The sequence below is a fragment of the Rattus norvegicus genome, chromosome 7 (assembly GCF_036323735.1).
Source record: "Rattus norvegicus strain BN/NHsdMcwi chromosome 7, GRCr8, whole genome shotgun sequence".
In the NCBI taxonomy this organism is placed as follows: Eukaryota; Metazoa; Chordata; class Mammalia; order Rodentia; family Muridae; genus Rattus; species Rattus norvegicus.
In genome coordinates this window covers 93,941,453-93,965,219 of record NC_086025.1, presented here as the reverse complement: position 1 = coordinate 93,965,219, position 23,767 = coordinate 93,941,453, and the positions used below count along the sequence as shown (strand labels likewise).

At 37.6% G+C, this 23,767-nt stretch overlaps 1 non-coding gene across 1 annotated transcript; it reads right to left on the bottom strand.

The window, feature by feature from the left end:
* Nucleotides 1-7,727: 7,727 nt before the first annotated feature.
* LOC120094056 (U6 spliceosomal RNA) lies at nucleotides 7,728-7,833 on the bottom strand. Its single transcript, XR_005487732.1, has one exon. It is a non-coding gene; the product is annotated as a U6 spliceosomal RNA (small nuclear RNA).
* Nucleotides 7,834-23,767: the final 15,934 nt, after the last annotated feature.

Genomic DNA, 23,767 nt, shown 5'->3' with positions numbered 1-23,767 from the left:
TGTGGCTGGCTAGAGAATTGTCCTTGTTCCACAAAGTAATAGGGTGATCCCTATTCCCAAGGATGATTTAAAACTATACACTATAGATGCTAAAAGCAGTTCGTCTAAACAACATCCCTGGCCAACCAACCAAACTCACAACCAGGGTGATGGTAAACTCATAGCAAAATCTCCCTCCTTTAACAAAGATGGACACATGTATGTAGCATAGTCGCAATGAAACTATCACACAGGGTGTCAAAATCTTTTAACAAGGAAAAAGTAAGCGTCTTGTGGCATGTATATCATGCATTTCTAGATTGCTATAGCATCTTCATCTCTAGTTTTCTATATTTCTAGAATATTTTCAGCATTATTTGTTACTTACATTTGTAACCCGTCATATGCCATCTATATTTGGAGATGTTTGAACATCAGATATTGCTTCATCTTAAGTTACTCAAGTTTGGGTTTGGAGATTTAGCTCAGCGGTAGAGCGCTTTCCTAGCAAGCGCAAGGCCCTGGGTTCGGTCCCCAGCTCTGAAAAAAAGAAAAAAGAAAAAAAAGTTACTAACGTTTACCTATACTTAGAATCAACTAGTTCAAGGTTTGCATCATCCAGGATTTCAAAATTTTCTGAGTGCATTTGGAGATCTATAATGCTTGCGTGCAGTAAGACTAATTCCAATAATAGTCAGCATCATCTGATGTTGGGATCTAAATAGAGAAACTATTTTTTGTGAGTCAGTTCTATTTAGTCTCTCCAGAACGTTCCTGTAGTTCAGAACTTTCTGTCTTCACAGTACAATGACACTGGCAAATAAATAAAACCCTAAACCATGCCTTTGAAAAGCTTGCAACCTTCTGATCAGTAGTCAGTGACATTCTTTATTGTGGCACTTTTATGTATAGCAGACCGTAAAGAATCCTTTAAAATCTGAATGGTAGTTCAGAGAAGGAATAAACAAACCTAAAGATTTCAGTTCACAGAACAAGAGGTTCTATAAATCAAACTAGAAACACTATACCACCATATCTCAGATATACCAGGAATCCACAAAAATAAACGGGACATGATCTTGACACAAAAACAGACCACAAAGTCAATGGAAGAGAACATAGAGCCCAAACCCCACATATTTGCTCACCTTTAACCACTGGTACAGGAGCCTGTAAGAAGAGTCTCTTCAGAAAACTATGTGGGGAAAGTAATTTGTTCACGTGCACAGGTGAAACTAGAAACCTGCTTCTGTAGTCAACAGTCAACATGAAAACCATCAAAACTTGAAATGCATTTCATGTTTGATTTTGTATTGTCCCTCCTCCAAATTTGCCTTCCTCAAAAATTCCTTTCTATGTGGTTTTATGGTTCTCAGCTTTCTATGTGTATTTTAAAGTCATTTTTTTCAGTTTCTCTACAGAATCTAGCCAATGAGTTTTTTAGTGTATGCCTTGTATAAAAACTCATTTTTTTATTTGAGCAGTTTAAGTATCATTTTTTTTTGATTGTGCATCTGTGCTTATCAGATAAGCTTTGATGATGCTATGACACCATTCAAAACTGGGGACATTTGAGCTAAAATTTAAATTATTTTATTTTTTGGTAGGAGCAGGAAAATTCTTTCAGATTAAAACAGCAACAGGTTTTTTATTTAAGATTTAAATGTTATTTTAAAATTCATATTTGAGCATTGTTTTTACATTTTTCCATATATATCTTTTTTTAGCTCATCCTATTCCCTTCATATACCCTCTCAAAATGGAAAGCTCTGTTTTAATTACTATTGTTAGCCATCTAGTCACACATCCCTATGTAAACACACCCTAGTCCATCTAGTCCGCATTCCTTGTATGGATGGATGCTTAGGGTTACTCACTTGGGATGAGATAACCAGTCAGTGGACTCATGCTTGGAGAAGACTGATTCTCCCTCTTCTCAAGAGCTATTAATTCCTATAGCTCTTCATATAGGTATTACCTCATGCAATTTTTCTCTATCTATATGAGCCTATCACCTGGTGTTGTCACCATGCAGGTCTCATTTGGGTGAGTGTATATTTGACACTTCATGGGTGCAGGGTCTCCAGCTCCAAATCTTTTCATGTGAACATACAGTTTGGAGTAGCTGTAGAAACTAGGAAAACTTCACATTCATTTGGATTCTTAGAAAAAGGATGTGAAAACAGGTCCAGGCTAGATTTATATTTTTTTTCTGACTCCAAGTATGTGTCAATATGAGTTCTGTTCCAAAGACAGCAATGTTTTTGTAGTCTAATAATCTTTAGGATGGTTTGTTATGGTTCATTCTTTATCTGTACAATGTGTAATTCCAGAATAATTAAGGCACAATCACCTGTCAATAATCAAAAGTCAAACTCAGGGTCTCCATATTGTGAATGCAATGAATCCACATTTGACTTTTGTAAATTTACCTTTTCTGTTTTCCATTTAAAAAAAGATTTATTTTTATTCATACACACACACACACACACACACACACACACACACACACGTGTTCTGTATGTTTGCCACATGTATGCTCTCGACCTTAGTGGGCTGGAGAAGACCCTCAGATATCCTGGATCTAGAGATATAGGTGTATAACTGGGAACCCAACTCAGGTCCTCAGACAGTGCTAGAACCATTCTTACTATTGTGTCATCTCTCTGAATACCCCATCCCCCAGCATTTTCTAAATCGAGCTAAAACTTTACCCTTCCTTCTACTAATTAAAGCATGAGGCTGGCATTCATTCTGGAGTACAGTCAGTGTTGTTTACCCGGAAGAAGATGGTTGGCAGAGCTTTTTAAAGACAGCTCCATGCAGTTCTTCAGTTCAGTAATTATTTACTTAATGCTTCTATAGTAGATAAAGTGCTGAGAAGAGAAAAAGACAGCTAAAATGCACTCTCTTCTTGAGGCTTTTAAAGACAGAGAAGAGAGAAACCGAAGAGACCATACTACACTATTTTAAAAACTCATACATGGGGCACAAAGGGAGCATAGAAGACTCAGCCCTACACTCGGGAAAAGCTTCTTAATGGAATAAAATTTCAGTCAGCTCAGGTAGAAATAGTGAAATTATAGATCTAGAGATTGTAGGTACAGAGCACTGAACCCCTTAACAATATATTTAGTCATTCAAATGCTGTCAGACATTGAACTCTAAATCAAATCTCAGCCAGTCTTAGAACATCAATACCTTATAGATCATATGGTTACGTTAGCTTAGGCTCTATATTAAAAGACAACATATTTAGCAACACACTTTTAAATCCTTTATAGATCAAAGAAGAAATAAGTACAAAGAACTTTAAACAGTTTGAATTAGATGATAATAAAAATTGCATATATTGAAATTTATGAGGTACAACAAAAGCATTGTGTAAAGGAAAATGTATACTTTTGAGTTATAAGAGTATAAATGAAAAAATACCCACCAAATACAAGAAACTTCACATCAAAATAAAGCAAAAATGAATTATCACCCCCAAATGATACAAAATAAAAATAAATATAGAAAATGCCAATCTACTTCAAAGTGGTATATTTTCAGACAAAGTTTCTCTCTATAACAGAGACCTGCCTGTCCCATACTTGATTTGTAGACCAGGCTGCCCTTGAAATCACAATACCCCACCTGCCTCTGCCTCCCAAGTGCTGGCATTAAAGGTGAACACCACTGTACCCACCACAAAGTGACTCTTAAAATGTGGTAGATTAGACAGTACTCCATCCTGCATCTCTATCCACGCCCTGAACCTTGGGTTGTGTGGACTTCTCTAATGTGGTTAAAAAGAACCCTGCAGTTGTGAGTAACCTGAAAATTATGACACTGAAAGATCAAGCTGGATTATCTGGCTGTACTCACAAGGGGTTCTGGTTCTATAAGTAGGTAAGTACGTGAAAAGATCATCACAATGCAGGGTCAAGGAGCCACAGAGACTCACATGTTGCAGCCAGGAGCCAAGTGTGATGTTCAATTTAACCAATTTACCTGGGGCATGAAACGTTCAGAGACATTTTCCCAAGTGTTATTCTGGGAGTGATTGCAACCACAGTTTGAGCATTCTTGGGCTTCCAGTTTACGAACTGTGCCTCATGGGTCAACTTGATGAGCATGACCACAAGACCCCATTCCAGGTACATTATACTAATATTATATGAAAATATAATGCAGAATATGTTAATTAATATGCATGGCAGAAATATATATATAATCCCTTCTTCCATTCATTCTTATTCTAGAGAAACCACATTTCTATATTCCAAGTGGGGGAAGATACTAGTATCTAGAAGACGTAAGAAATAAATTTTCTCATGGAGATTCCAAAAACAGTGTGACCTTACTACCACTCTGACTTTTGTGCCCCTGAGTGTTGTTGCAGGCTACTGGCTTCCATAACTTAAAGTAAGCACGTCTGTGTCATTTTAAGCTTCTAGGTTTGCTGTATGTTGTCACCGAAGACATGGGGAATGAGTATAAGTGATGAAACAAAGAAGCAATAAATTGATCATAAAAAAGGAGGAGAAAAGTATAACACTGAATAGGAATTGACTGGAGAGGATGTCAATATCAAAAAAGTACTTCAAACATATGAACAATTTTGTAAAAGTAAATTCAAAATCTTTGCTGCAACTGTAGAAATCCTGAGGAGATTATTCATTTTATTTATAAGAAAAAAGTGATAGAACCAATAAAATTTTTGAAAACCTGTCAAAAATTTTCTGCAATGGTCTACCAAGTGTTCATGAAAAAAAGCTTTAATCACATATACGGTATTCCAATGTATCAGAAAGGAATACTTCCAATGAATTTAACAGTTATAAACTGATACCAAAACAATCCTAAGGCTGTATACTAAAGGAAAATTGTGAATCAGTGTAACTCTTGAACAAAAGTGGAAAATTTTAAATAAAATATTAACAATGGAAACATAATCTTTTAAAATATATCATGATCAAAATGAGCTAATTCCCAAGAATAAAGCTCGGACTAACATTAGAAAATCAATTTGAGTTGGACAGGAGAAAAATAAATAAAATAAATTATAAAAACATATCAGTACTGCTAGAAAACCATTTTAATATAATTCAACACATTCATTTAAAAAGTCCTATTAATACAAAGGCTTTTGATAAACTGATATGCAATATATAAAAGAACACTCAGAATATGATAAACAATGATGAGTTAAAGTCATTTCTTTTCAATCAGGGATAAGACAAGGATAATTCTAACTACTCTTACATTTAATGTTTTCCTGGAAACTCTGGCCAATTCAGTACAGCAAGAACGATTTATAAATTATAAGGACCAAAATGGAAGAAATAAATCTATCATTATTCCTGCAGAATTACCTCTATAGAAAGCATAAAATAATATGTTGAAAATTTATTACAATTGTAAGAGGATTCAGTAAGTTTGCCAGACACAAAATCCACTCTGAATCCAATTGCAATTCTATGCAACAATACCAGTTAAAAAAATTTAAAAATATCATTTATTAATATGTGAAGAACAAGTAATTTACCTAGGAATAAATTTAGTAAAATATATAAAACACCTTTAAGGAGAAAAATCATGAAACTTTCTTAAGAGTATTAATAAATACAAGTGAAAGACACCCTCCATGTTTTAAATTTGATTCAAACACTTCTATCAATCCAGAATAATGCCAGTCAGTGCTTCATATTTTTCCTTTATTTTTTTACTGGATAGTTAATGAATTTACATTTCTCTTTTAAAATTTTTTATTAGATATATCTCTTTACTTACATTTCAAACATTATTCCCCTTCCTGGTTTTCTGTCCATAAGTCCCCATTCCCTCCCCTCCCCATCCTCCATGCAGGTATTCCCCCTATACATCCCCGTTATTGCCCACACCCCCATATTCCCCTGCACTAGAGGTCCAACCTTGGCAGGACCAAGGGCCTCCACTTCCACTGGTGCCCGCACAAGGCTATTCTCTGCTACATACGCAGTTGGAGCCCTGGGTCAGTCCATGTATAGTCTGTCGGTAGTGGTTTAGTCCCTGGAAGCTCTGGTTGGTTTGCATTGTTGTTCTTATGGGGTTGCAAGCTCCTTCAACTCTTTCAATACTTCCTCTAATTTCCCCCAAGGGGGTCCTATTCTCAGTTCGGTGGTTTATTGCTAACATTGACCTCTGTATTGGACGTGCTCTGGATGTGTCTCTCAGAAGTGATCTATATCTGGTCCCATTCAGCATGCATTTTTTAGCTTCATCAATCTTATCAAATTTTGGTGGCTGTATATATATCGGCCACGTGTGGGTCAGGCTCTGAATGGCCATTGAGTTCCTACTCTAAACTTTGCTTCCACATCCCCTCCTATGGATATTTTTCCCCTTTTAACAAAGAGTGGGGGCATCCACATTTTGGTCATCCTTCTTCTTGAGCTTCCTGTGGTCTGTGGATTGCATCTTGGGTAATTCAAGCTTTTTGGCTAATATCCACTTATAAATAAATGAGGGCACACCAAGTGTGATTTTCTGTGATTGAGTAAACTCTCTCAGGATGATATTTTCTAGTTCTTTCCATTTGCCTATGAATTTCATGAAGTCGTTGTTTTTGATAGCTGAGTAGTACTCCATTGTGTAGATGTACCACATTTTTTAAATCCATTCCTCTGTTGAAGGGCATCTGGGTTCTTTCCAGCTTGTGGATATTATAAACAAGGTTGTTATGAACATAGTGGAACATGAGTCTCTGTTGCATGTTGGGGCATCTTTTGGGTATATGCCCAAGAGAGGTATAGCTGGATCCTCAGGCAGTTCAATGTCCAATTTTCTGAGGAACCTCCAGACTGATTTCCAGAATGGTTGTACCAGTCTGCAATCCCACCAACAATGGAGGAGTGTTCCTCTTTCTCCACATCCTCGCCAGCATCTGCTGTCACCTGAGTTTTTGATCTTAGCCATTCTCACTGGTGTGAGGTGGAATCTCGGGGTTGTTTTGATTTGCATTTCCCTGATGACTAAGGATGTTGAACATTTCTTTAGGTGCTTTTTAGCCATTAGATAATCCTCAGCTGAGAATGTTTTGTTTAGCTCTGTACCCCATTTTTCCCATCTTTATTAAATTGGATATTTCTTACTTACATTTCAAATGTTATTCCCTTTCCCGGTTTCCAGGCCAACACCCCCCTAAACCCTCCCCTCCCCTTCCATATGGGTGTTCCCTCCCCATCCTCCCTCCCTCCAAGAATCACGTTCACTGGGGGTCCAGCCTTGGCAGGACCAAGGTCTTCCCCTTCCACTGGTGCCCTTACTAGGCTATTCATTGCTACGTATGCAGTTGGAGCCCAGGGTCAGTCCATGTATAGTCTTTGGGTAGTGGCTTAGTCCCTGGAAGCTCTGGTTGGTTGGCATTTTTGTTCAAACATGAGGTCTTAAGCCCCTTCAAGCTCTTTCGGTCCTTTCTCTGATTCCTTCAACTGGGGTCTTGTTCTCAGTTCAGTGGTTTGCCTCTGGCATTCGCCTCTGTATTTGCTGTATTCTGGCTGTGTCTCTCAGGAGAGATCTACATCAGGTTCCTGTCAGTCTGCACTTCTTTGCTTCATCCATCTTATCTAGTTTGGTGTCTGTATATGTATGGGCCACATGTGGGGCAGGCTCTGAATGGGTGTTCCTTCTGCCTCTGTTTTAATCTTTGCCTCCCTATTGCCTCCCAAGGGTATTCTTGTTCCCCTTTAAAAGAAGGAGTGAAGCATTCGCATTTTGGTCATAAAAATATGGAACGCTCACGAATTTGCATGCCATCCTTGTGCAGGGGCCATGCTAATCTTCTCTGTATCATTCCAATTTTAGAATATGTGCTGCCAAAGGGAGCACTGAATTTACATTTCAAATGTTATCCCCTTTCTCTCTTCCTCCCTCTTCCATGCCTCCTCTCCCTGCTTCTCTGAGGATGCCTTCCTCTCCCACCCACCCAACCTCAACACCCTGGCATTTCCCTACACTGGGGAAATGAGCCTTCACAGGACCAAGGGCTTTTGCTCCCACTGATGTCTGGCAATGCCATCCTCTGCTACATCTGCAGCTGGATTCATCTGTCCCCCCCCCATGAATACTCTTTGGTTGATGGTTTAGTCCCTGGGAGCTCTGGGGGGGTCTGGTTGGTTGATATTGTTGTTCTTCCTTCAGCAAATCCCGTCAGCTCCTTCAGTCCTTCCCCTAACTCCTCCATTGAGGTCCCCATGCTTAGCCTGATGGTTATCTGCAATCATACTCATCTGTATCAGTAAGCCTCTGGCACAGCCTCTCAGGAGACATCCATATCAAGCTTCTGGCAGCAAGCACTTTTTGGCATCAGCAATAGTGACTGGGTTGGTGGCTGAATATGGGATGGATCCCCAGGTGGGACAGTCTCTGGATGGCCTTTCCTTCAGTATCTGCTCCACTCTCTGTCCCTGAATTTCCTCCCATGAATATTTTGTTCCCCCTTCTGAAAAAGACTGAAGCATCCACCACATTTTACTCTTCCTTCCTTTTGAGCTTCATATGGGCTGTGAATTGTATTTTGAGTATTCCTAGCTTTTGGGCTAATATCAGCTTATCAGTGAAAACATACTATGTGTGTTCTTTTGTGACTAGATTACCTCATTAAGGATGATATTTTCTTGTTTTATCCATTTGCCTATGAATTTCATGAAGTCATTGTTTTTAACAGCAGAGTAGTACTCCATTGTGTAAATGTATCATATTTTCTGTATCTATTCCTCTGTTGAAAGACATCTGGGTTCTTTCCAGGTTCTGTTTATTATAAATAAGACTGCTATGAACATAGTGGAGCATGTGTCCTTGTTATATATTGGAGCAGCATGGTTTGGGTATATGCCCAGGTGTGGTGTAGCTGGGTCCTCAGGTAGCACTATGTCCAATTTTCTGAGGAACCTCCAGAGAGATTTCCAAAGAAGTTGTACTAGTTTGCAATCCCACTAACAATGGAGGAGTGTTCTTCTTTCTCCACATCCTCACCAGCAACTGCTGTCACCTGACTTCCTGATCTTAGCCATTCTGACTGGTGTGAGGTGGAATCTCAGGTTGTTTTGATTTGCATTCCCCTTATGACTAAAGATGTTGAACATTTCTTTAGGTGTTTCTCAGCCATTCGGCATTCCTCAGCTGTGAATTCTTTGTTTAGCTCTGAACCCCATTTTTAAAAGGATTATTTAGCTCTCTGGAGTCTAACTTCTTGAGTTCTTTGTATTTGTTAGATATTAGCCCTCTATTGGATAGGATTGGTAAAGATCTTTTCCCAATCTGTTGGTGGCCATTTTTCCTATTGACAGTGTCCTTTGCCTTACAGAAGTTTTGCAATTTCATGAGGTCCCATTTGTTGATTCTTGATCTTAGAGCATTGGTATTCTGTTTAAGAAAATTTCCCCTGTGTCTATGTGTTCGAGGCTCTTACTCACTTTCTTTTCTATTAGTTTCAGTGTATCTGGTTTTATGTGGAGGTCCTTGATCCACTTGGACTTGAGCTTTGTACAGAGTAATAAGAACAGAACGGATTAATTTGCATTCTTCTACATGCTGACTGCCAGTTGAGTCAGCACCATTTGCTGAAAATGCTGTCTTTTTTCATTGGATGGTTTTAGCTCCTTTGTCAAAGATCAAGTGACCATAGATGTGTGGGTTCATTTCTGGGTCTTCAATTCCATTGATCTACCTGCCTGTCTCTGTACCAATACCATGTAGTTTTTATCATGATTGTTCTGTAGTGCTCCATGTTTTTAAATAAATATTTCAAACAGTTTAATTCTTTCTCCTAAGAATTAAGCTTTAATGATGTATTTATTAAATTGTAAGGATAACTTATATGCTAATATGCAATGTTTTGAACCTTTGTGAAAAAAAATCTTTTACAAAGATAGTACATGTATTTGTGAGCACCCAGAGAATAAGCAAGATTTGAAGATAAAGCACATACATTTATTTCACTGTAGCTCCATGTTAAAGCTTTGCTGTGAGAGCTCAGGGTTGCAAGGCTGAATTGACTGAGGAGAGCCACACAGAGACTGCGAGATGATTCTGTCCCCCTTGTGCATTCTGAATAAAACATCTTTGGTAAAGAGTCACTCTGAAACTCTGCTAGGATTCAGCATCTTTGGAGGCAGAGTCATGACTGACCTCATAAAGGTGTTGACTGACATCTTTCCCATGCCCACTCACTGCTTCTCTATCTAGTGTGTTAAAGAACACACTAATGACTAACATCCATTGCCAATGTGACTTGGTCTGAACTCAGCTAATAGGTGCTCCTCTGGGCATGTCTGTAAGGACAATCCTGGAAGGATTGATTGAATGATGGAGGATCCCTTCCAGAGTAGGCATCAAACTCTGGACACAGCCCATATTGTAGAGCTCATTACAATAACTACCATCTGTTCTTCTGCCTTCCCTCTTATTGGCCAGTGCATGGATCCCGTCGCTTCTGCTGCCATCTTTGTCTGTCATTGCAACTCAGCCGCTCTGGCTTTCCAACAGGTACTGAAAAGCAGTGGCTATGCAGGAATCCTCAGGGCACTTAGCACCGGATAAGGACTACTGAGACAGGCATTCAGTCTCATGGACTGACCAGTCACTTTGGTTCTCCTCTTCTCCAGTGCATAGGCAGGTCCGGTTAGATTATCCAGCCTATGTATATCTAAGCCAATGGGGGTGGGGGGGAAATGATCTTTAATGTATTCATCCTATTGGTTATCTTCCTTTGACTAATGAAAAAAATGTAAAATTTCGCTCTCTGAGTATTTTCAGTACTGTGTCTCACTATCACCCACACTTTGACATTATAGAACTTTAGTTAACATTCAGAGTGGAACACAGTTTAAGCCCTATCTATGTCTTGTTGATGCTAACATTTTAGAAAGTGATCAGAGAGAATAGTTTGAATATTTTTATGAAGAATTATAACTTGTCTTACCAGACAAAAAATTGCAAAAGTACAACATGGTGACAATGTATTCTGGATTCAATAGAATCTTTGCATTCAAGAGCCCACACATATGCACAAGATTGAGCCAGGCATGGAAGGAGAAGGTTTTGGGAGCCCTTACTTTTAACTGAGGAGCTATGGAGTGCTGATAGTTTCTAGTAAAAAGAAGTCAATTTTCTGTATTCAACAATGCTCTAAGATATGGGTTGGGAAACAGTCAAAGGGGGGACTGGGAGAGGGATAAAATCTATAGTGTAAAAAAGGAATAAATAAAATAAAAAAGAAAGAATGCTCTAGCTGATGGCCCCACACCCAAAAGTTTATTGAAGCAAAACCTGGACTTCCCCCCCCCCAAATAAAAAGAAGTAGAATGTTTGGTTGGTATTAAGGAGATAGGGGCAGATCTTGGAAGACATAGAAATGGAGGGTGAATATGATCAAAATACACATTGCAATTCCCATGGAATTCATAAAAATGTTGTATTAAAAAGAGTAAGAACTTTCCTTATCAGGCAACATTTATGAAAGTACAGTAATGGTCACAAAAGATTCAGCGCTTCGATGCAACATTTGTCAAACACAAAAGAATCATGTGCTCATAAAGGAAAATAATTATTATTTATGAAACAGTAACTATAAATAGAAGTGACAGAAATGCAATTAATAAATTGAATGCTCTAAAAGCTGATTATATCTAAGAAGAGTGTGGAACTTTTTTATCTACCTCATACCATACATAAAATTTAATCTCAAATGGATTAAAAAACTGAGTTAATCCAGCACAATAGCACATATCTGTAATTCCAGCACTTAACCCTGGGAAGTAGGGGCATGAGTTCAAGTTAGCTTTAGTTACATAGTGAGTCTGAGGCCATGCTGGATTATATGAAACCCTATCCCACAAAGGAATTAAGCAAAATTAAACTTTGAAGTTTTATAAGACTTTATCATAACACTTTTCTAGTTTTCTGACCTTGAATAGAAAGGATGAGGTCAGATGTGACAGACAAATTAAATTGGCTGCCATACAATAACAGTCTCTGTTGATTGAGACAACATTAATGGCATAAAAATGCAAACCAAAATGTATAATTAGGATTTAAAATATTTAAACTCTCCTACAAATAAAAAAAACTGATAAAGACTTAATGGCTTGTTGGGAAGTGGAAAAAAGAAAAGATAAGGGTTAAATAAACAAGTGGAAAGACATACGCATTTTCTTATTTACTTGTGGAAGTTAAAAGGCTAGCAATATTAAATCAGCTGCAGAGTCATTCATACTCTGTGAGGGACATGCATGCTAGTATACACAGATCAGAAATCTCTCCCAGGATGGCATAAACTGCACATATTACAACTGATGAAGACTCTAATCCTAGGCAAATACATCGCAGAAACATCTTCACATATGTTCCAGTGAAGGTCAAGAATTCCACAGCAGTAACGCCATTGGCAGCAAAATACTGGCAATATCCAGATCCATGCACACAGTAGAAAGATTCAGATGGGCTTATAAAACTGCTTACTAGAAGATTGGCAGGAAGAAGCAAGCCTAAAATTCTAGCACTTGGAAGGCTGTGGCATGAAGATTACAAGAGGGTAAATCTGGGTTACATATCAAGACCACCTCTGAGAAAGAAACAAACAAAAATCTTATTATAAAACAGTAATAGTTTGTGTGCTTCCTCTGTGAGGAACAACAGCCAATGCCAGAATTGCAGGTGCCATGTGTCCCTCAATGGTAATCTTAGTACTTAGGAGCACAAAAACATGATAAACAGATCTTAAAAAAATGCAAACAAAACACGAAATGTAGAATAGCTTCAAGTAGAAGAGAAGCATGATGTATAAGGAGGGAAATTGGCCAATTCACTTAAAGACATTTCTGGTATGCTTATTGTCATTTGTTTTCTGGTTACTGGCAGTTTTGACTCTTTTTAATGTGTGTTTTGCATTTTGTATGAGGAATCGGTATATCTTAGAGGTGGCTTGGATCATGTTAATAGAAGGAACAGCATCAGCAAAGACACAGGAGGGTTACACACAGCTTCATGCTTGGGAAAGATATAAACCAAGAGTAAGTAAAGAAACATGCCTGGTGAATGAAGAATGAAGGGCTTATGCGAAGTTGGAGAGGAAGGGTTTAGTCAGAGAGGGCCTTTGAAGCCAGTGTAGTGTTTACACTTTCTGCGGCAAATGATAAAATATAATTGCCATGGATGGCTTTTGAATGGAGAATGGCTTAGTCATGGTTCACTGTAAGTAAATTACTATAGTAGCAACATAATAGAGAGCTGGATTTCTCAACAATGGATGCACAATAAACCAGGGAGGGTGGGGAAGTCCTGATACCAGACTCCCTTTGGCTTTGTTCTAGATACTCAAATATAATGATAGAATTCATTGGAAAGGGTATTTGGCTCAAATGTCATCAATAAAAGAGGATAAAGTAGACAGGGACAATGGTCATGATAGAAGGCATATTTTAAAGACGATGTCTAACTGTTTTGGCCTTATGGCGTTCACACTGTTGGACCTGGTGGTTTTCTTTAGATAGATAATATATGAAGTATAAAGAAGGTAGGAGAATATCAGCCACCAGGAGCCTATCTTTGCATGCATCCTCTTTTTTTTTCCTGCAACCTTGCTCATTCTGATAAAGCCTTCTTTCACATAAAGACTTCTCTTTTAGAAGGACCATGATAAAGAGCTAAGGAAGTGTGTTCGTTCTCCATAACTGTGAGATAACAACTGACATATACAGTGGAAAAAGAAGACTGTTTGCTCTGACTGATATTTTCATAAGTTTTAAGATGTGGTTAGCTGGAGCCACTGCTATGAGCGTGAGGAAATGCAGTGTCACAGAAACAGAAATGTGTGTCAGAGGCTGCTCACTTCATAAAGCCAGGAAGCAAAAACTGTTATGAGAAGAAGCAGTTGGAGAGCAGGAACAAGATGTACTCATCAAGGCTGGGGTACGATTTAATGACAGAGTCTTTCCCTAGCATAGCCAAGGCTGTAGATTTGATACCCAGTACAACATGGAAATGTATTTGTTTCAAAGGAATACCTCCAGGTGCCCTCATTCTCCATCTAAGCCTCACATTCCACAGCTTTGATATCTTCCCATAATGCATTCAACTATGAGTCCATCAGTGCACTCATCCATTGATTAGGTCAGAGTCCCCACAACTGGAGGCTAGTCCAGGTAGTGGCATTCAGGTAGTGAGGCAGGCAGTGATAGGGATTATAGAGTTGGTGATCATGCCCAAAGCTGCTAACCTTTGGCAATTTCTATATTTTTTTTAACTCTTTGCTATTCTGTGGCCAAAGCCACTGGTTTCTGTCAATTTAATTACTGCTGATAGCAGCAGGGGATTAGGTAAAACCTTAGTTACCTGAGCTCTTTTCTCTCTGACTCAAGGGCCTCTTTCTGGCCAGGTGAGAGGCTTCGGGTGCATTAACTCTGTGATCGAGAAAGAAAAGAACAGGAAAAAAGGAAGAAAGGAACACACACACACACACACACACACACACACACACACACATTTAGTGGATGGGAGAGAGCCCCAAAAGTCACACTTTATTTCTGCTTTCTGGTAATTTATACCTTCTTTAAAAATTCTTTCTAAAATTACCTCATGGAACAAAAGTTACACAAAAGGGGAGTTACAGTAGGATGTCTGTAGTAAGTTCAAAAAGCAGTGTATCATTGTATGAGCTTCTTATGAGTTCAAAGCAACAGTCTCACATGACCTTGCTTTATCATAGTGCACACCTGTGGCTTCCCCCTTGGACCTGACCTAGAATGAATGTTTTTCTTTGATCACAAAGTTGTCCCAAGCCTATTTCTCTTCTTAGTGTAATTTATGAAAACTTGTTTATTCCTGATTATGCAACCTTTACTTATTATTTTATGGTGAGGGGGCACATTCTGTTCTTGATGCTGACTTTATTACATCTTTCTGGCAAAACAACTAAAACCATCTCCTTAAATTTTCTGCCTAAAATCATTTGAGTCAAATTAGGAATGTTATAAAGTCATCAATTCATCTAAACAGTGTTAATTCATGAAAGTTCATCTTCATGTTGATCTCAAGGAAATTTACCCACTAAGGTGGGCTGATGTCCAGGAAGCATTAGATTATATAATAATAGCAGGACAAGCATCTCACTAGTGAGACGCAATCCTGAGACAAAGTCTCTGGGTTTGTGGCTCTCCAGAGAGCTTCCATCATAGACATGCCAAAAGATGGGCCATCTCTGGGAAACTCACCTGCTTACCATACACTTGCCTAGATGGCTTATGACACCCCATGATCCATTCACTTCTCCAATTCCCATGAGCTGGTAATCAAGCCCTACACAAACGTTTTATAGAGACCCTTCAACACTAGATCCACAAAAGAGGCCTCTGGTCCATAACTCATAAGCACTTCATTCTATCCTCAACCAGAGGAGTGAGTCTGACGATCCTACCTCTTGTCAGGCCTGGAGATTAAACCACCTTCTCCACAAACGCCATAGGTACACTGTATGAGAGACCCTCAAGTAGAGGGTCCAGTTAACACAACCAAGTTCCTGAACTGGAAAAGCTGTAAAATTGACTTTTGGGAAAGTGTCTTACAACAATACTTATTAAACAGATGTCAAGTGATGTTATACTGCCCATGTTGTAATTTTAGGACCTTTAATAAACATGTTGATTTGTGAAAATTATCCCATTGTGTTCAACCTGATCCCTATAAAATAGTGATGTAGAGAAGCACCGTTGGAGGCATATAGTTATGTATTTCTGGACTTAAGGGATAAAAAGTGCCACAAACTATGGAATGCAGGCAGCCTAGAGAGTATAAGAAACCTGGAAAGCAGATCTGTAAACAATGCAATGACACTGTCTACTGTAGACCAGTTAAAACTGCTTTGGCTTTTTGACGCTGGCATCGTGATACAGCATACTTGCATTATCCTAAGTTACCATGTATATGGTAATTTGTTTCTACCCAAAGGGAAATCATGGAGTGATCAAAATACCAGTGATAATAGAGAAAGTGACAATGATAAAATAACGTGAGTGACATTACCATTTGTTTAGGTTTTATTGAATAAATGAGTCTGAAATAAGCTGGCTCTTACATTGTGCAAGGCAGATAGCTAACAAAGTGCATGTTGCTCCATTCCTGTCTCTCAGATAAAGCGTGCTTCATAAGTGTTCACAGAATCACCCACGCTTTGGAAATGAAACACACACTTTAACAATCAATATTTTTCACCATTTCTTGTTATATTCTGCCGACTTGGTAATAGTTGTCCAGGAAAATCAAGAGAGTTGCAGCATAAAAAATGGAAAACACATTTATACCCAATTTAATTTCTGAGCAGAAGGATCTGATGAAGCAATACAAGCCCTGCTTCTTCAAAGTCCCAATAAATTCCTCACAGGAGTGAGGGAGGTCATTACTTACTTTGCTGTTTACAATCATCTTCATAACTGCCTTCATCAGACCCCATCGCCTAGCTTTAGAATCCTTTTACAGAAGCAATTACTAATCCTCTAAGATCACTTTAATTTTCAAAAACACCCAACATGCTTTCAGGACTAAATTGAAAATGATAGCTGCTTGTTAGCAGTTCTTCAGAAAAATAACAGTCTCTAAAACAATGTTGACCATGGCAACATTGGGGGATTTTTGGTCTTTTGGTTTATCAGTGGATGCTCCATGATAAATGTATGTGATGTGTGCTTGTTAATTTATATTATTTTGTTTTTAAAGGATAAATAGAAAAGACTTTTTTTAAGGGCGGCTAAACCATAAGCTGAGACGTAGCAAGCAGCCAATCAAAATAAAAAATGCAACCTGACACCAACCAGTCACTACTCTACTTAAAACTATTATTATTATTCTCTCTTCCAGAACTTTCATTCAGAACTCCCTGGATTTAATGCTTCTGTAATATATAGTGATTATTTAATTACATTATAGAAGATTGGCTATCACAAAATAAAGTCTGACATTGTCAAGTAGTGCATGCCCCTTTTCAATGTCTTTCATCCAAAATATTGGATTTATGAGCATGAATTCAGTAAAAGTGTGATACGTTATACTGATTCATAACATCCTTTTATTTTCTCTCAAATTATATCATCTCTAAAATTATAATGCACTTTAAAATTGCTATCAAGTGAGTAGCAGTATTTATCTACTTTTTTCTCCCATATAAATACGCATGTACTTGTAGAATAGGTTTCAGTGATTTAAATGAAAATCATAGAGACTATAAATATATAACCTCAAAAGCAGCATTATTAACATTCTTTTAAATGTTGTTTATCTATATTTCTGTGAATATATGTGCATCTGTGTGAGTATATGCACATATTTGTGTTTGTGTGGGTATGCATGCTTGTGCATGCACAGAGGCCAGATGAGGATATCTTGTGTCCCTGCCAATCACTATCTATTTCCTTGAGAAAGGATCTCTCCCTGTGGTTGGGACCTTCATTTTCTTTACTAGAAGAGAGGCAGGAAGCTCTAGTAATTTTCTCATTTTTGCCCACCTTGAAGCTGCCATTCTGATATGTGCATGACACCCAGCTCATTATGTGGGGCTGGGACTTGAATTCTGCCTGCCATGATTGTGCAACAGGCACTCTGCTAAGCCATCTCTGTAGATCTTGTTCATGTTCTTGAAGGCTCAGGTACTGATATTGATGAGTTTCAACTACTCCCAGACAGACGTGGATGATTCTGAGACTTGTTTATGAAGTTATGTAGAGGTTCATTGATAATAAGTAATACTCATTTAAACAATTCGGAAGAATTTCTCTCAATAAATATAAAGTGAAAGTTTTTAAATAATAAGAAAACATTTTCAGCTAAGTTGGTCAATATATTCTTTTCTAAAGCGAAACTGGTGCAACCTTTAATAGATTTGATTAAATACAAGTTTGGAGAGGAATTGGTCCGCAGAATAAAATATGTTGCAGTTTCTTAAGGCTTGATTCTTCTATGTATAGCAAATAAAAGAAGAGAACAGACACATTTTCTTATATTTAATTAACCAGAGAAGTATGTGCCTCTCAAAGCCTTAAATATGAGCTAGTTTTTAAACATTGTTAAAATGTAAGACACTCATTAAATATATTTTATAACTTGCAAATATTTGCTGAAGATAACTCCATAAGCAAAGTCTCTATAATAATTTAAGAAGTTAGAAAATACTGGAAAGGCATATGCTGTCTTCAGAATAATTATTTTTAAAATATTTAGCTGAATGCCTAAGTTATACAGTGGCCATTCAAGTAGTCTTTCTACTTCCTTCTCCCTATACCCCTGAAAGCAGCACCCCTCATGCTACCTTAGCAAACATTTATTTTGGCTCTCTTCCCAGTTGGCTGCAACTTTCTTGAGAGGATTCTTATTTTTTGTTCCAAACTACTAAGGACAAAGACCCTATGTAAAAAGGTTATGAAGTGAAAATTCCTGGTTGTGTCTTGTGGTGCAGACTTATGTGATGTTTTGCTGAAACAGACACATTCACATTGCTGAAGGACCCATGAAAGGAAGAACACATGATGTTTGGACAGAGTATAAGTAGGACTCAACAGACAGTGGCAGGGCACGTGCATAGTTAGCCTTACAACGCTTCGTTGGTTTCAAGTCTTCACTTTGTTGAGAGAGATAGAGAAGAGAACTTCTTCTGGTATTCCTGCTGGTTCTGGTCACTTCTACTGACTTGTGCAGATCCCGCGAGGCCTGGCTGTCTCTGCTGGATTGTGCTGCCAGTGCTGATTCATGTTTGGTAACACTGAACTGTACTGTTAGTATCTTGACATTACTGAACTGGACTGCTGGTCTTCTGGTGACAGTGATTAGAATTGCACCAAAAACTACTTGTAAACACGTCACACCTCCTTGTCCTATTTACCATCTTTTGCCCCTAACTTTTGACAATGGGCTAAAAGCAGGGGTCAAAGTGTCTGAGAACCTTTATTAAAATAGGTTTTAAAATATATAAACTACAGGGGTGTATAAATGTCGTCAGGATAGAGAGGAAGGGAAGGTCCAGGACACAAAACACTTGGCCTTCAGTTTTCCTGTAACAACCAAGGTTATGTTAACATGTCTGTGGATCACTTTCTGGTTTCCAAAAGATGGAGTAGCAATTTGAGAATTAATCATTTCTCTTTTCTCCCAACAGGCACCTATAAGCTTCCGTAAAATGGATTTCTCTTAATTGTCCCCAAACCTGAGAGTGATCTACTAGTATTATTGAGTGGCTTTAGGTATATTACAACTAATTGAATTTTCTCCTAATCAGCCCATACAATTAGCATATCGTATCTGGAAACCGCCCCGATGGGGAAACCATGAGACGGATCTTCAACATTTCACATTTAAAGGACAGTTCAGTTTGTGCACATAATTCTCAAAAAGCTTCACTGTACAAAACCTATCACCACTGCTAAAATGATAAAGACAATCCATGTTATGCAGTAGGAAAAGCTAAAAATTGAAATTAAAGCTCCTTTTTCTTGTTTATATTTTCAGAGAACCAAGCACACTCTGCTTAGTTCAAAGCTTTAGAATACCCTGAGTAGTCTCATAATTTTACTCTTTATTGCTGTGATAAAACCCTTGATCAAAAGCAACTTTGGGGAGGGAGTGTTTACTTCTTTTTAGAGGTCACAGTCTTTCATCGAGGGAAGTTAGAACAAGAACTCATGGCAGGAACCAGGGGGCAGGAAGTGAAACAGGCTAAGAATGATTGCTGTTTCTGATCTTGCTTCCTATATCTTGTTCTACATGCTTTCTCAGACAGCCCAAAACTGCTTATCCACGGGTAGCACCACTTCCTAGATATTTCCATTTTTGACGTTGACAAAAACTAGCCAGCATAAATCCTTTGCCATCATGTTCCTGGTTATCTGGAAACATAGGCGTAAATTTTGAATCTTTTTTTCTTAAACATTCTTGAGAGTTTGTGCATGAATAGGCATATATATACCAACTCCCACAATCTGTCAGGAAGTCCTGCTGAATCCTAAATTCCCCAAAATAGCTTCACACTTTTGCCCCAGCCATGCTGTGTTTGCTAATGGTTCATTATTTGTCCCATTTATTTTTCACAGTCCTGTAATATTTCCCCAGACTTGAATTTCCCTGGATTCACTGGGCAATGAAATTTCTTCGAAAAACTTAAATATGATCTCTTTACTCACTTGACCAAAACATTTTAATTTTTTTCAAAAAAAATAAAATAGAAGGTATACAATTTTCTTAAAATGTAGAAAGTTGAAACACATATTAACTTTTACAACTAAAAATACTTAATAATTTGTAAAGTCACAAAATTTTTCAATAGTTAGAAGCACATAAGATTGTAGGATACTTACTACTACATTTCAGAAGACAGAGGTCATTTAGTGGAGACTAGGTACAAGTTTTTTTTTGACATACACCAGATGCCACTCAAAGTGGGAAGATGACAGCAGAAATTGGTGCCCTATTCCTGACAGAAAAGAGCATGAGTATCTTGCTATAATCTTGCCCAAAATAGCTCAGGTTTTAGCAAATTGATCTGATACTCTCCTACTAATACTGAAAGGAAGAAAAAATTAAGGAAAAAAAGAAATATTACCAAATTTCAGGCATAAATCTACTTATTTTCATTTGCTGTTTGGCATTACATGAAATTCTGTTTTCAATCAAAATTAATAAGATTCACAGAAAAAAAAAAGAAAAATTCAAGAGACAAAACAATTAATAGAATTGACTCAGGTATAACACAGATATTAAGACACAGAAAAACTTACGTGTTCTTTGATTTGACAATAAATTCTGAGACAAATGCCCCCAAACTAAAAATATGAATGTTTAAAAGAGATTGTCAAAAGATGAGATAAAGCTTTAGTAAGCTTATTTTCAAATCACATAATAGATAACAGACCTGCCAAAAACATGTAGGAGATTTCTGAAATTCAGTGGTAGGTAGAGTCATCCCAATTAAAAATAGATAAAAGTATGAACATATACTTTTCTAAAGAAGTCAGTAACAAACCAAGTCAAATCTAAAATGGTATGACAAGTTCATGTTAAAATAGATGGGAGAGGGACACGGCAATCACTGGTAAGGAGGCACAAATGTTATGATTAATAATTGGTCTACATTAGAAATGCTATTGTCACTTCTGAAAACTGTCAGTTTCTTAGTAAATATATATACACTGATCTTATGAATTATAAGGGTTCCTTTCCTCAGATTTTAACTAAATGAATGGAAAGTTTTGCATAGGCAGTAGCCTGTACACAGATATTCAGATTTCATTTCTACTAGAAATAGAATCAACACGATGTTCTTTAGTAGGTGAATGGATAAGATATGACCAAATTCTGAAACATCCTGACAATGGAACACCATTCAGCAACAAAAAATTAAATCACCATTGACTCGTGTAATAACATGAGTACTCCATGCATTGTTCATATGGCTAAGTGGAAATCCGATCAAAACACTGTACAGCTTATAATTCTGTTTTCCAGGGATTGTGGACAAGGTGAAACTACAAAGGCAGTAAGAGATCAATAGATGACATGTGTTGAGTGAAGGTTGGAATATAAAAAGTCACATTAATTAACTTTATGACAGTAGGACAATGGCATACAATATTTTGACAGAAGATGCACACTTCTGTGCATTTATAAAAATCCACTGAACAATATACAACAAAGAGAGAATTTAATTATATGAAAATTAATAACACTCCCTCTGGAGTATGATGGGATTGCAGGATCAAATATATACTAAGATAAAGGACTTTGCTTTATTACAAATAGATGATATTGTCTCACTGAAAAGAGTGGCAGGGAAAAATGAGCTGACCTAAGCAACTTTGGAAATAGTATTGTGACTGGATTTTAAAAAGTTGAAGATGAAAAGTATTCACTAATTCTCCTCTCTGGTAAATCAATTTAATTTAGAATGAGTTTTCTGTATTTGAAATACTGATATCAGTGACTTTACATGTCTAATGTGATGACAAGTTCGTAAATTGATGTTCTGGGGTAGTGATTCTTCTCTGAGGAGACATTTGGGAATGGTTTGAAAATGTTTGATTGTCACAACAAATACAATGTCAAAGTAAGAAAATCTCATACTAGAGTTTTGTCAGGATGTGGTTTGAGGAGAGATTGCATAGACACTTCAACAGGAAACATGATAAATGGAACCTGTTCTCAGAAACAGCCATGTACTGGAATCACCTAGAAGTCTCTCAACGTTCAGATTGTTATATCCACTACAGATTTTCTAATTCAACGAGTTTAAGTCAGTGTCAAAATTCACACTTTAAAACAACTTGGAAGTGACAATGTTAATGGTTCCTACGGGTCACTCTTAGAAACAGCCTGTTGTGGATGAATTCAAGGTATTGGAGGCATTGAGGAAAAATCATGCATTTGCTACCTAAACTGTCCTTTCTTTGCATCCTTATCTGTTGGTCTCCTTGGCAGAGAACATCTGTCAACTTGTTACCAGTGATCTCTTTTTCTCAGTTTTTCCAAGTTCGTAGCACCTTGTCTTAGTGTTTCTATTGCTGTGAAGAGAAACTGTGACCCCAGGAACTCTTATAAAGGAAAATATTTCACTAGAGTCTGCTTACTGTTCAGAAGTTTTAGTCTATTGTCATCATGGCAGGAATCATGGCAGCATGCAGATAGACAGGGTGCTAGAGAAGTAGCTGAGAGGTGTACATTTGCATCCAAAGGCAGCAAGAAAAGATAGTGACACCAGGCTGGACTTGAACATTTGAAGCCTTCAAGTTCACCCCCAGTAAAATTTTTCCTGTATTAAGGCCATGCCTACTCCAACAAGGCCACACCTCCTTTTAGGGCCACTCCCTATGAGACTATTGGGAGCCATTTTCATTCAAAGCACCACAGTCCTTGTTCAAAAAATGGGAAAAGATGCACAGAAAAAGGAAAAGGCCCTTAAAGTTTTATTAAGAGCAAAGCAAAGCTATACAGTTTAGACAAACTACTCAGAGAGACTGAAGGTCATTTCAGTGAGAGAGAACTCAAGGCACAAATTTAATTTGTTGTTGGTCATCATTTTATTGGATGCTAGATACTTAGCTTCATTCTTTGTTGTTATTACTTGAAAAATATTTCTCTACTAAATATGTCTTTCCCCATACATCTGAGTTATAGTCATATGTTTTAATGCATAGTCATAAGGTGATAAGTATGAGACTTTGCCTAAAATTTCACTCAGAGAACACAGTATGCCTTACTATATACATAACCCAAACCAGTCATTGTTGGTCTGCTTCCTAATAGTGATACAGTGATAATATTTATAGACACATTTGAATAGGAATGAATGGGGTGTTATCAAAAGGTTTCTAGGAGGAATAACTTACATCCATTGGTTAAAACAGTTATATATGTAGCTTAATGCAAGTGGCAGAGGGTCCCTGATTACATTATTTAAAAAAAAGTGTATTAATTGCCCAAGCCCAGTGAAATACTGGGTTGCCAAGCTCTTTAGCTCTTTTCTATGCTTGCCCATATTAACTCCCTGAGGTCAGTATTTGGACACGACAGTTCTTAGGGCATGGTGTAATGTGACACAACCTATTATGACATGGCCATTGTGAATCCATGCCCCAGGATCTTCCAAACTATTTTTAGTTCTTTATTTAACCATCTATCACTAGTACAAATGGTAAACACTTTTCTGATTAGAGATACTATGTTGCACTAACTTGCCCTCCTCCCCTTTTGAAAACTGGAATTAATGCTAAGGTCAACATTTTTCTGAATTAAC